The sequence below is a fragment of the Vipera ursinii genome, assembly GCF_947247035.1.
Source record: "Vipera ursinii genome assembly, chromosome: 5".
NCBI classification, from domain to species: domain Eukaryota; kingdom Metazoa; phylum Chordata; class Lepidosauria; order Squamata; family Viperidae; genus Vipera; species Vipera ursinii.
The window spans coordinates 4,379,440-4,392,350 of NC_139518.1; positions in this window are offsets into that span (position 1 = coordinate 4,379,440).

A 12,911-nucleotide genomic window follows, 5' to 3' on the forward strand; every position below is an offset into this window, starting at 1 on the left:
ATCTGCCCTCCTTCTTTGGCAAGTCTGCTTCCAGTTCCACCTCTCTGCTTCAGGCCATTTTCGTCTTTGGATCCCCTTCAGTAAATTACATTATAAGCTTAATGGAAGAAACAGCATGTCTAGTTGAGTGACTTCTCTTACACTGGTGCGGCTTGTGTGAAAGATCGAGCTGGCTTGGCTATACAAGAAGCCCTTGACTTTCGACCACAATGCAGCCTAAGTGAGTTTTGCCCTAATTTATGACATTTCTTGCCACAGTCATTAAGCAAATGACTTTCCCCACTGGCTTGACTTGACTGAAGGTTGCAAAAGGAGATTACATAACCCCAGGACACTGCAACCATCATAAATATGAGTCAGTTGCCAAGCCTCTGAATTTTGATCATATGACCATGGGGGATGCTGCAATGGTCATACATGTGAAAAACGTTCAGTGCCCCTGTAACTATGAATGGTCACTAAATGAACAGCGGTAAGTCAAGGACCACCTGTGTCTACTTCCAATGGGGCATCTTCCATGCCTTCCTTTCTTTGTTTCTAAATACGTCATCCCATCTTTTGATCAGGAAGAAATTCATACATTTAATTTTAGAATTAAAAAGGAAAATTGGTCACATTGAAAATTAAGAGCTAATAAATAAGTTCCATTAAGGAAGGCTGAGCGCTGAAGAATTGATGCTTTGGAACTGTGGTGTTGGAGAAGAGTCTTCAGAGTCCCTTGGACGGCAAGGAGATCCGAACACTCAATCCTAAAGGAAGTCAACCCTGACTGTTCTTTGGAAGGACAGATCCTGAACCTGAAGCTCAAATACCTATGGAGATTCTCAAGTCATCCAGGTCACAGTTGTCCCAAAGATGCTTTTTCACATGGCAACAGGACTTCCTTGTTTTTCTTTGAAGACGTTTTGCTTCTCATCCCAGAAGCTTCTTCAGCTCTGACTGGATGGTGGGGAATAGAAGGATTTATACTCCTTTCAGAAAGGTGGTCATTTGCCTTCCTTTAGAGGGTCATTGAAGCCACTTGGAGTTTTATTTATTGGGGAAACAAAACAACCACTTCATAAACGCATGGCACAACATAGGAGAACAAACCCATCAGGACCAGATTCAACAGCCCATTGCATTTAATAGACAAAGGCTGCTCTTTCGAAGACAGCAAAGTCCACATTCAGGACAGAGAGGACCGTGGTTTGAAAGAGGGGTCAAAGAGGCCATCTGGGCCAAAATCAGAACAGCCCCCTCTCAACAGAGGGGGTGGGATACGAAATCATCTATCTCCAGTCTCCAACACAGTCCTTTCAACAGCTCCAAGAAGGCTCCACGCCCTTTTGCACCACTCAGATGACCTGGAGGACACAGGTAAACCTCCAGGTGGCCTCAATGCCTCTCTAAGAGAAGGCAAATGATCAGCTGTCTGAAAGGAGTATAAATCCTTCCATTTCCCCACCATCCAGTCAGAGCTGAAGAAGCTTCTTGGATGAGAAGCGAAACATCTTCAAAGAAAAAACAAGAAAGTCCAGTTACCTCATGAAAAAGCATCTTTGAGGCTCAAATACTTTGGCCACCTAATGAGAAGCGAGCACTCCTTGAAAAAGACCCTGATTTAAGATTTAAGGAAAAAGGAGAATGGCAGAGGACGAGATGGGTAGATAGTGTCATCGACACAAAGAACATGAATTTGGGGAAACTCCAGGAGACAATGGAGGACAGGACAGACTGGTGTGCAGTGTTCCACACGGGCGCAAAGAATCAGACATAACTTAGTGACTGAGCAACAAAGAAACAAGAATAAATAGGTTAAGCATAAAGAATACTAATAAAATCTGCAAAAATCTACAATTCTCAGTATTAGTTTACTGGCAGTCCTTGACTTACAATAGTTCATTTGCTGACTGTTCAAAGATATAAGAGTACTGAAGAAAGTGATTTATGACCGTGTTTCACACTTATGACCGTTGCAGCATTCCCCCATGGTCACGTGATCAAAATTCAGACTCTTGGCAACTGACTCATATTTATGACGGTCGCAGCATCCCGAGGTCATGTGATCCCCTTTTGTGACATTCTGACAAGCAAAGTCAAGGGGGAAGCCAGATTCTCTTAACAACTGTGTTACTAAGTGATTGCAGTGATTCGCTTAACAACTGTGGCAAGAAAGGTTGTAAACGGGGGCAAAATTCACTTAACAAATGTCTTGCTTAGCGACAGAAATTTTGGCCTAAATAGTGGTTGTAAGTCAAGGACTACCTGCATATTGTAGTATATATAATATCACAACCATGAAACCTATGGTATGCGGAGGTATGTTTCTTAAGAAAAGAATTCCACAGTTTGAGGAAACCAATCCAAAAAAAGATCTTCCTTCTCTTTCCATTTCTGTTTTATTTTCACTGCGTGACATTCCAGTATTCAGTTGGCTGAGAATTAAAAATTGCAGCAGCGTGCTGTAAGAACAAAATGAAAAGCAATTTTATTCTCTTTGTAGAGTAGATAACTAATTCCCCCAGAAGACAGAGATGAAAAAATGAAAAGCGATCTTGATGAAAAGAAGCTAATGATGAAAAGAAGGACATTTAATCTAATCAAGGAGAGAAGCAACCTGGAATTGAGGAGAAACTTCCTGACAGTGAGGACAGTCAACCAGTGGAACAGCTTTGCCTCCAGAAGTGGTGGGTGCTCCATCACTGGAGTGATAGGACAGCCACTTGTCTGAAATGGTTAATAAGGTCTCCTGTTTGATCAGGGGGTTGGACTAGAGCACAGGTCTGCAACCTGCGGCTCCGGAGCCACATGCGGCTCTTTCAGCCGTCTCCTGCGGCTCCTGGTCCTCTGCCATGTGCAGTCCCCCCCCAAAAAAAGTGGGACTAAAAAAAGTTCAACCAATCAGTTCAAATATGCAGGGTAGGTGCATATCTCGCCTTGGCTCCACTCTTCAGTCAAACCCTGTTCTGCGCATGTGCGCATGTACGCGCATGCGCACATATTTTTTGCGACTCCCAGTTTTTCCTTTTGTGAGGGAACCGGTTCCTAGTGGCTCTTTCACTGTTTCAGGTTGCTGACCCCTGGACTAGAGGACCTCCAAGGTCCCTTCTAGTTCTATTCTGATAGATTGATTAATGGAGAAATATGCAAAGTCCTTCATTTAGGAAAAAGAAATAAAACAACGGGTTTCCTAAGGTGGCTTGTGAGAAAGATCTTGTGTAGATGATGATCAGCGAAATACATGACGGCAATTTGCTGTTGCTGCAGAAATGACAAGTCCTATTTTTACATTGCATCATCAGCAATAGATTCTATAAGTCACGGCAGTTAGTGGGAGTAGGTGTGATACACACAAGTTAAGGAAAGACTTGATTGCACTGTTGCAGCAGCCACATGATTTTAATTAAAGCATCCCTGTGGACATTCTTGGCAATGGCTTGGACCTAACTTGAATATTTGGGTCATCAAGGACTCAAACAGGAACAGCTTTGGAGAAAAACCACAAGGAATAAAATAGGACTGCCTGCTTTGAAAATGGTGCAGAGACGATGCTTGGAGCTTGCACAGCACAAACACAGCCCTCTCCCCACTCTTCATTAAAGCAATGCCATTTTTTCAGCCTTCCACATACTGTAAACCTGAAATGTGGATGCCTGTATGTATGAAACCGAAGTATGAAACCGACTTCTTGCCTGCTGTGACCGCGAGATGCCTGGAGGGATCCATCCTCATGAATGAACTCCTTCTCCTTGTTAGTCCACTGCTACGGCAGCCTAAAAGCGTCCTTAGATATCCTGGTTTGGGAATAGTTGTTTTCCTTATTCTCCCTACTTCAACGCTGGCCATCCCAACAAGGTAACCAGGTGAGGAACCTGGTGGGGATGACCAACTGGGCAGAGGGAACTATCTCAGCTCCAAACTTGGCCTAAGACTCAGTCAAGCTTGTGTTGTCCCCAACTCAGGGGATGAAGAACACCAGACACAAGGTGCAGGTTTTATTGAAGGGCTTCAGCAAAAGGGGCCCTAGGCATCAAAATGCCAGGACCCAGAACAAAGGATTCAACAAGCTTTTATACAGTTTTTCAAGGCGGGATAAAGAAGCATTGTCTAATAGGCATTCTGAAAGTTATCTAAAGCAGGGGTGTCAAACTGTCAGCCCGTGGAACGGATGCATCATAGCAAAACTGCGCCCACCCCATTGCCAGCAATGGCAAAATAGTCGCGACACGTCACGACATGTCACATGACATTGCGAGTGTGACACCCCTGATCTAAAGGCTCTTCTATTGGTGCCATCCCTATTTCTAAGTCTTAACTCTTAAACATTTCAAAAGTTATCTAACAAGTATTCTATTGGCTCTATTTCAGCCCAATTCCTAAAAGTTAACTAATAGGCACCTTGGAACAGGGCTTTTCAACCGGTGGTATGTGTAACACTTGTGGTACCTTGCCACATGGCAGGTGGTACGTGACTGCTAGCCAAGTGTCATGGGGGAGGGGAATGAGCCGAAGCGACCCAAGCCTGAGGGAGAGGCAGCTGCAGCTGCAGGACTGTCTGGGCTTGGCAGAAGCCCCAGAAGCTGGCAGGACCCCAGCTGATTGGCTCCAGTTGATTGGCTCCAGTTGATTGGCACTTCCCGAAGCAACACGGAGCTGGAGGTGAACTGAAGAAAAGAAGCGGGGGGGGGGGAGAGGGTATAAAAGGAGGTGGTTTGGGTGGGAAAGGGGGGGAAAAAGGCAACAGGGAAAGAAAAGGAGAGGTCAGCCAGCAGGGAGGAAACAGGGATAGAGAAGAAGAAGCAGCTGTTGCTGGAAGAAAAGATCCCCTAGTTTGTTTTCTCCAGCCAGGAGAATACAATCAGTGCTGATAAAATGAAAAGTCAGCGTGTCGGAAAGGAGGTAGGTTTATTTAGTTCTGGATCAGTTGGCAGCTTGATTGGGTTACTATAAGGATTTTTGTACAGTTTTTACAGCTTTTCGTAATTCAGAGGATCCTTTGTGTGCTTTGGTTATGGAATATTTTAGTCCGTATTTTAGCAATGAGTCCATCAAAGTGTTGACTTCCATACGTTTTATCCCTTTGAACAAATGTTATTAGTTTTACCCCCTTATCTTAGTCTGTCTATGGCTTTTAGAAAGTTTTCTTTAAAGGTAAACAGGCTTAATTTTAAAGCTAAAGCTTTTCCCAATTGCTCGAGCCTTTCAGTCTGGATTTGCTTTTAGGCTAGCAATGAGTCCAATGAGTGTTGACTTCCATAGGTTTAATCCCTTTAAACAAATGTACTTAGTTTTATCCCCTTATCTTAGTCTGTCTATGGCTTTTAGAAAGTTTTCTTTGAAGGTAAACAGGTTTAATTTTAAAGCTAAATCTTTTCCCAATTGCTGGAACCTTTCAGTCTGGGATTGCAACATTGTGACACGTGACACGCTTGAGGCACTTTAAAGAAAAAAAACCCCAGAGTTTATGTGTTTCTTTATTTTGTGAGCCTCTCTTGCTTTGCATTTGATTCCTGTGTCTTTAAGGGTACAGGGAAGGGATTGGGGAGGGCTGCATTCTTACTATACTGTGGAAGGAGAGCTAAGAAGGGCTGACCAGCTAGCTCAGGGGTCTACAAACTTAGCAACTTTAAGACCTGTGGACTTCAACTCCCAGAATTCTTCATCCAGCCATGATGGCTGAGGAATTCTGGGAGTTGAAGTCCACAAGTCTTAAAAGTGCCATGTCTGAGACCCTTGAGCTAGCTAGTTGGCATATTAATAAGCATGGATAAATTCATCATACATTTGTCAGTGCAAAGAGAAAGTGATTCAGCAAAGGAACAGCCACCAAACCAATTAATTAAAACCGATACTTTTTTTCCTAGAGTTTGTAATATTTTATTAGATTATAGAATAAAATACAAAAATACAACAGCAAATAGTAGGACACAGTGGGGAGGAAAAAGCGGGGGAAAGTGAGGGGGAGAAGAGAAAAAAAACCCAGACTTCTTCTGTTGCAGTAGAAGGAAGCATTAACATTGAACCTCAACTTTTTACTTTTCCATAATATTATAAACTAGCCATTTCTATAACAACAAATGAATCTAATCAGTAAAACCCAAAATCCCCCCCACACATTTTTTTAAGTCATCAAGTTTTTGACACCTTGGTAAGCACTGGTGGTACTCAAATAGTGTCATGTCCTAAAAGTGGTACAATCCGTGATAAGGTTGAAAAGCGCCCTTCCCTAGAAGATATTTAGCAAGTCTTCTACTGACTCTGTCTTAGCCCTATTCCTTATCTTGGTAATATCTTTTGTATGATGTGCCTGATAGTCAACGCCTGTTTACTATATTAAAAGGTGCCACACCTGTCCACCCTCCCTTTTCCTTTATCTTTATTATACAGGCCTTGCAAATACACATCTCCTCCCTGCGTTCATGCCATAAGTTGGCAGAGATAAGTTGGCAGAGGCTGGTTGGCAGAGACGAGCCAGTAGAGGTGGGCTGGCTGTAGCAAGCTGGCTGTGGCAAGTTGTCCCTTTACGCAGGGAAAGTGGGGAGAAGAAAGAAGTAGGGTAGACTCCAAAATGGGGGTGAGCGGAGAACCCTCTCTAGAACTTCCTTGCCCCGTTGCATTCACTGTCTCTGCTTCTCCACAACCTTCCCACTTTGCACAGCTGGTTTTCCACCTTGCTAGCCTTAGTCACTTGCCAAGAAAGGTAAGATACAAAATCACGTCAATCATGTAAATGTTACTTTGTAAAGTATTTGTTGTTGTTAGTTGCGAAGTCGTGTCCGACCCATCGCGACCCTATGGACAACATTCCTCCAGGCCTCTACCATCTTCTGGAGTCCATTTAAGCTCATGCCTACTCCTTCAGTGACTCTATCCAGCCACCTCATTCTCTGTCGTCCCCTTCTTCTCTTGCCCTCAACCTTTCACAGCATTAGGCTCTTCTCCAGTGAGTCCATCCTTCTCATTTGGTGGCCAAAGGATCTGAGTTTCAGCTTCAAAAAAAAGGATGCTTTTTTTCTAAGTTGCTTCTGCAACATCTCTTGCTTCAAGGCCTTGCCTCATCTTCAAGGTGGTGCACGTGACTCTTCAAATGTGTGTTTGTGTGCTTTTAATTCCATAAAAAAAGGTAAAGGTTCCCCCACACATGTGTGCTAGTCGTTTCCGACTCTAGGGGCCGGTGCTCGTCTCCGTTTCAAAGCCGAAGAGCCAGCGCTTGTCCGAGGACGTCTCCGTGGTCATGTGGCCGGCATGACTAGACGCCAAAGGTGCACGGAACGCTGTTACCTTCCCACCGTAGTGGTCCCTATTTTTCTACTTGCATTTTTACGTGCTTTCGAACTGCTAGGTTGGCAGAAGCTGGGACGAGTAACAGGCGCTCACTCTGTTACGCGGCACTCGGGATTCGACCCGCCAAACTGCCAGCAAAAACAAAAAAAAAAAGCTGCCAGAGCAATTTGTAAGATTGCACAATCGGCTGTGTAAGTGTAAAGTTGCAACTGTGAGATGACACCAATCCACAGAACAGAGATAGTACCAAATTTCCCCAGCTTTGATCATTACTAATTCATAATGCTACAAATCATTATGCAATAAAAATCTGAACGCTTTTTTTCTTCAGAGTCATTTTAAGGTTGGGCTGTACATTCTAATGTCACAGACAAAATCTTGCAAAAAGTTGCAAAGAGTCAGAACCGACTGATGGCACATACATACTGTAATAATAATAATAATAATAATAATAATAATAATAATAATAATAATAATAATAATAATAATAGTAATCCATCTACTATACATGGATGACTTAAAGCTGTATGCGAAAAGCCACACTGAACTTGAATCAATACTCAACACAGTTCAACTGTTTAGCAGCAACATCAGAATGGACTTTGGACTTGGCTAATGTGCTATATTATCCATGCAATGAGGAAAAATGGAATAAATAGAAGGACTAGAACTGGGAAACGGAAGTATTATGAAAGCACTAGCAAAGGATGATGGTTACAAATACCCAGGCATACTGGAAGCAGATAACATCTTGAATGGAAAAGTCAAAGAGTCAACGCAAAAGGAATACATCAGGAGAGTCTGCAAAATACTAAAATCAAAGCTGAATGCTGGAAATATAATTAAAGCCATTAATACATGGGCAGTCCCAGTGATATGCTATCCAGCTGGAATTATCAACTGGACTTTGGTTGAATTGGAACACCTAGACCGGAAAACACATAAACTTTTGAATATGCACCACGCTGTACAACCATGAAGTGACATCGACAGGTTGTACCTGCCAAGAAGAATAGGGGGCAGAGGGCTACTGCAAATCCACCAAACTGTAGAAGAAGAAAAAATGAAGTTTGAATGACTATGTGAATCAAAGTACAGAAAAATTGCTGCAGGCTGTGAAGACAGAAACAAAGGCAGAATATAAGGAAAAATGACTGGATGACAGATGAAATAGATGGAAAACCAAAGCTTTGCATGGACAACATTTGAAAAACATTGAAGGAAAATGTGATAACAACTTGACACGGGCATGGCTTAAGATGGGAACCATCAAGAAAGAAACGGAAAGCTTAATACTGGCTACTCAAGAACAAGCACTGCAAACTAATGCCATGAAAGTGAAGATACAAAAATCTACTGACAATCCAAATTGCCGACTTTGCAACAACAAAGTTGAAACTGTTTCACATTTAATATGTGAGTGCAGCAAAATCACGCAAACTGATTACAAAGCTAGACATGACCGAGTTGCTAAACTAATCCACTGGGCATTGTGTAAAAAATACGACTTGCCTGTGTCCGAAAAGTCATGGGAACATAGGGTGGAAAAGGTTGTCGAGAATGAGAGGGTGAAGATCTTGTGGACTTCCGAATACAGACAGATCGACATTTGGAACACAACACACCAGATATTGCAGTCATAGAGAACCGAAGCCTATAGTTGATTGATATTGCTGTACCAGGAGATGCCAGAGTCAAAGAAAAAGAACTGGAAAAAATTATGAAATACCGTGACCTGGCCATCGAAACTGTGCGATTATGGATGAAACGTGTAACAGTGATACCCATTGTCATCAGGGCACTGGGAACTATGTCCAAAAACTTTGCAAAATACATCAAGAAATTTCAGCTTCCTGCAATAACTCCAGCAAAGCTACAAAAAACTGCGCTACTTGGAACATCTTACATTTTAAGGAGATACCTGGTTGATACCTAGGATGCTGGTAGCAACCCGTGTCAACCAGTAGTGCCAGTCAATTTGAGTGTTCAGTTGACTGAGTTTCATGTTTTATGAATAAAAGCTTTATAGTAGTAGTAGTAGTAGTAGTAGTAGTTGGAAGGGACCTTGGAGGTCATGTAGTCCAACCCCCTACTCAGGCAGGAAACCTTATACCATTTCAGACAAATGGCTGTCCAGTCTCTTCTTAAAAACAATGCTATTGGAGCATTCACAGCTTCTGGAGGCAAGTCATTCCACCAATTAATTGTTCTCACTGTGAGGAAGTTTCTCCTTAGTTCCAGGTTGCTTCTCTCCTTGATTGGTTTCCATCCGTTGCTTCTTGTCCTGCCTTCAGGGGCTTTGCAGAACAGCTTTTCTCCCTCTTCCTTGGGGCAGCCCCTGAGATGTTGGAACACGGCTATCATGTCCCCCCTCGTCCTTCTTGTCATTAAACTAGACATACCATTCCAGCAACCATTCGTTATATACTGTAAATTACAGAGTTGGAAAGGACATTGGAGATCCTCTAGTCCAACCTCCTGCTCAAGCAGGAGATCCTTAACCATTGCAGACAAATGGTTGTCCAATCTCTTCTTAAAGACCTCCAGTGTTGAAGCATCCACAACTTCTGGAGGCAAGGAATTCCACTGAGTAATTGTTCTCGCTGTCAGGAAGTTTCTCCTTAGTTCTAGGTTGCTTCTCTCTTTGATTAGCTTCCATCCGTTGCTTCTTGTCCTGCCTTCAGGTGCTTTGGAGAGTAGCTTGACTCCCTCTTCTTTGTGGCAACCCCTGAGATATTGGAAGACAGCTATTATCTCCCCCATCGTCCTTCTCTGCACTAGACTAGACATACCCAAGTCCAGCAACTGTTTTTTGTATGTTTTAGCTTCCAGTCCCCTGATCATCTTTGTTGCTCTTCTCTATAGAGAGGGATCTTGGAGTCCTAGTGGACAATCACTTAAATATGAGCCAGCAGTGTGTGCATGACTGATCAAGTCATGTTCTAATGAAGTTGCTGAGCCGAGTTTGTTTGGCTGTTTTGTCCTTGAACTTTGTTCTCTAGGAAAGAGAGGTGCGCAATAGTAAGAGCAATAGCACTTCACAGTGCTTTTACAGCCCTCTCTAAGCAGTTTACAGAGTCAGCCTATTGCCCCCAACAATCTAGGTCCTCATTTTACCGACGTCGGAAGGATAGAAGGCTGAGTCAACCTTGAGCCAGTCAGGATCGAACTCCTGGCAGTGGGCAGAATTAGCCTGCAATGCTGCATTCTAACCATTGTGCCACCACAAAAGGAAGGAAGGAAGGAAGGAAGGAAGGAAGGAAGGAAGGAAGGAAGGAAGGAAGGAAGGAAGGAAGGAAGGAAGGATAGCATTTAGACTTATATACCTCTTTTTTAGATTTTTAGTTTGGCTACTACTTGAGACCTGAGGGATCAGTTTTCACGCTGTACAGAACACTACAGAGTTGTAATTAATGTAGGAACACCTTCTCCCTAATTATTCTGCATTATAAGGCAGAATATTATTTTGACAATGTCCTTATTGCTGGGGAATCTGAGGAGATCTTGGCTGACAGGCTGCAAGCTGTTTTAAGCAGATTTCGCTCTGCTGGACTTAAACTCAAAAAAGTAAGTGCAGAATTGGTGTGGCATCCACTGAGTTCTTAGGGTTCAGGATTGATGCCAAGGGAATTCACCCCACTGACTCTAAGGTAAAAGCAATTAAGTTGGCTCCAACCCCAACTAATAAGGCTGAATTGCAAGCTTTTCTGGGGTTACTAAACTTCTATCATGCGTTTTTACCTCACAAAGCAGCAATTGCAGAACCTTTACACAGACTGCTAGATAAGAAAACCCCATGAAAATGGACTGAGATCCATGAACAGAGTTTTAGAAATCTCAAACAACTTTTATCCAGTGACTCAACCATCACCCATTTCATAGAAAACAAGCCATTTGCATAGCGTGTGATGCATCCCCTTATGGGGTAGGTGCTGTATTAAGTCACATAGAAGACAATGGGGGGCAAAGGCCCATAGCATACTACTCCTGGACACTGTCAAAGGCAGAAAGGAATTATGCACAAATTGATAAGGAAGCCCTGGCAATTGTGTCAGGAGTCAAAAAATTCCATGATTACCTGTATGACCGGGAGTTCACCATTTTTACAGATCACAAACCATTGCTGGGGTTGTTCACAACTGATAAACAAACACCACAAATTCTATCCCCAAGAATGCTGAGGTGGTCCATTTTTCTATCCGCCTATGCTTGCAAACTGGTCCATAAACCAGGGAGGGACATGGGCCATGCAGATGCATTAAGCAGATTGCCATTAATGAGCACTGATCCTGACCCAGCACCAGTGGAGCAGATCCTACTCATCCAAGATCTTCCAGACTGCCCCCTCCAGGTAAAAGATATTGCTGCTGGAACCACCGTGGACAAGGTACTGAGCAGGGTCATCACATGGGTAGCATCTGGGTGGCAGGAAAAGAGCCTGGGACCACAATTCCAGGCATATTTCATGAGGAGGCATGAGTTGTCTTCTCATAAAGGATGCCTGTTGTGGGGTAGTAGGGTTATTATCCCAGAGAAATTGAGGGAAAGGGTCTTGCAGTCACTACACGAGGGTCATCCAGGCATTGTCAGGATGAAGGCATTGGATAGGAGCTACTTATGGTGGCCTGGTCTCAACAAAGCCATAGAGTAGCAGGTAGGGGGGGTGCTACACTTGTCAGAGATCAAGGCCAGAACAGCCACAGGCTCCCATTCACAAATGGGAAGCAACACCCCCCCCCCCACATGGTCTAGGTTGCATATTGACTACACAGGCCCTTTTCAGGGACAATTGTTCCTGGTAGTAGTTGACAGTCACTCTAAGTGGCTAGAAGTAGTACCAGTTCCTAGCATGACCACTGCAAAGACAGTTCAAGTGCTCCGGGGACTATTTGCCACTCATGGGTTGCCTGATGTGTTGGTCTCCGATAATGGCCCACAATTCACATCTGCTGATTTCCAGGCATTCACCAGGGCCAACTCGATTAGGCACATCACATCGGCACCTTTCCACCCATCGTCTAATGGTACGGCAGAACGCATGGTGAGAACAACAAAGGACGCATTGAGGTGCATCATCAGTGGAGACTGGCATCAAAGGTTGGCTCAGTTTCTGTTGGCACAACATACCAGGAAGAGACACCCCAAAAAACCACAAACTGTGATTCCAGAGCAGCACAATGACATAGGGGTGGATAAGGCTCGGAATCAGGACCCAGTTGGCGACCCAATTGATGACCCCATTGCACACCCGGTTGACCAAAACACGGGGCAAACAGTGAAATGGTCAGCAAGAATTCATAGGCCACCGGCTTACTTCAAGGACTATGTAAGGTCTTGAGGACTAGAGTTATTATGTGATAAAGCAAGCTCCACACTGCAGGTGTTTTTTCCCATTGGTATGTTTATTGTTTTCCATTGTTGTTGTTGTTTTGTATGGGGGAAGGGGTGTTATGTACATAGGGGATGTTACACAGATATAAGCCACTGACACCACCAGGTGGCAGGGTGCCCTGTCTGGATTGGCAGGGTAGTCTTTGGTGGGAAATCCAGATAATGGGATTGGTTCCAAGTATACCTGGCTAGGTATATAAGTGGGGCAGTTGCCCCTTTGTTCGCCCAGTGTGTGCTACATCAATAAAGACTTG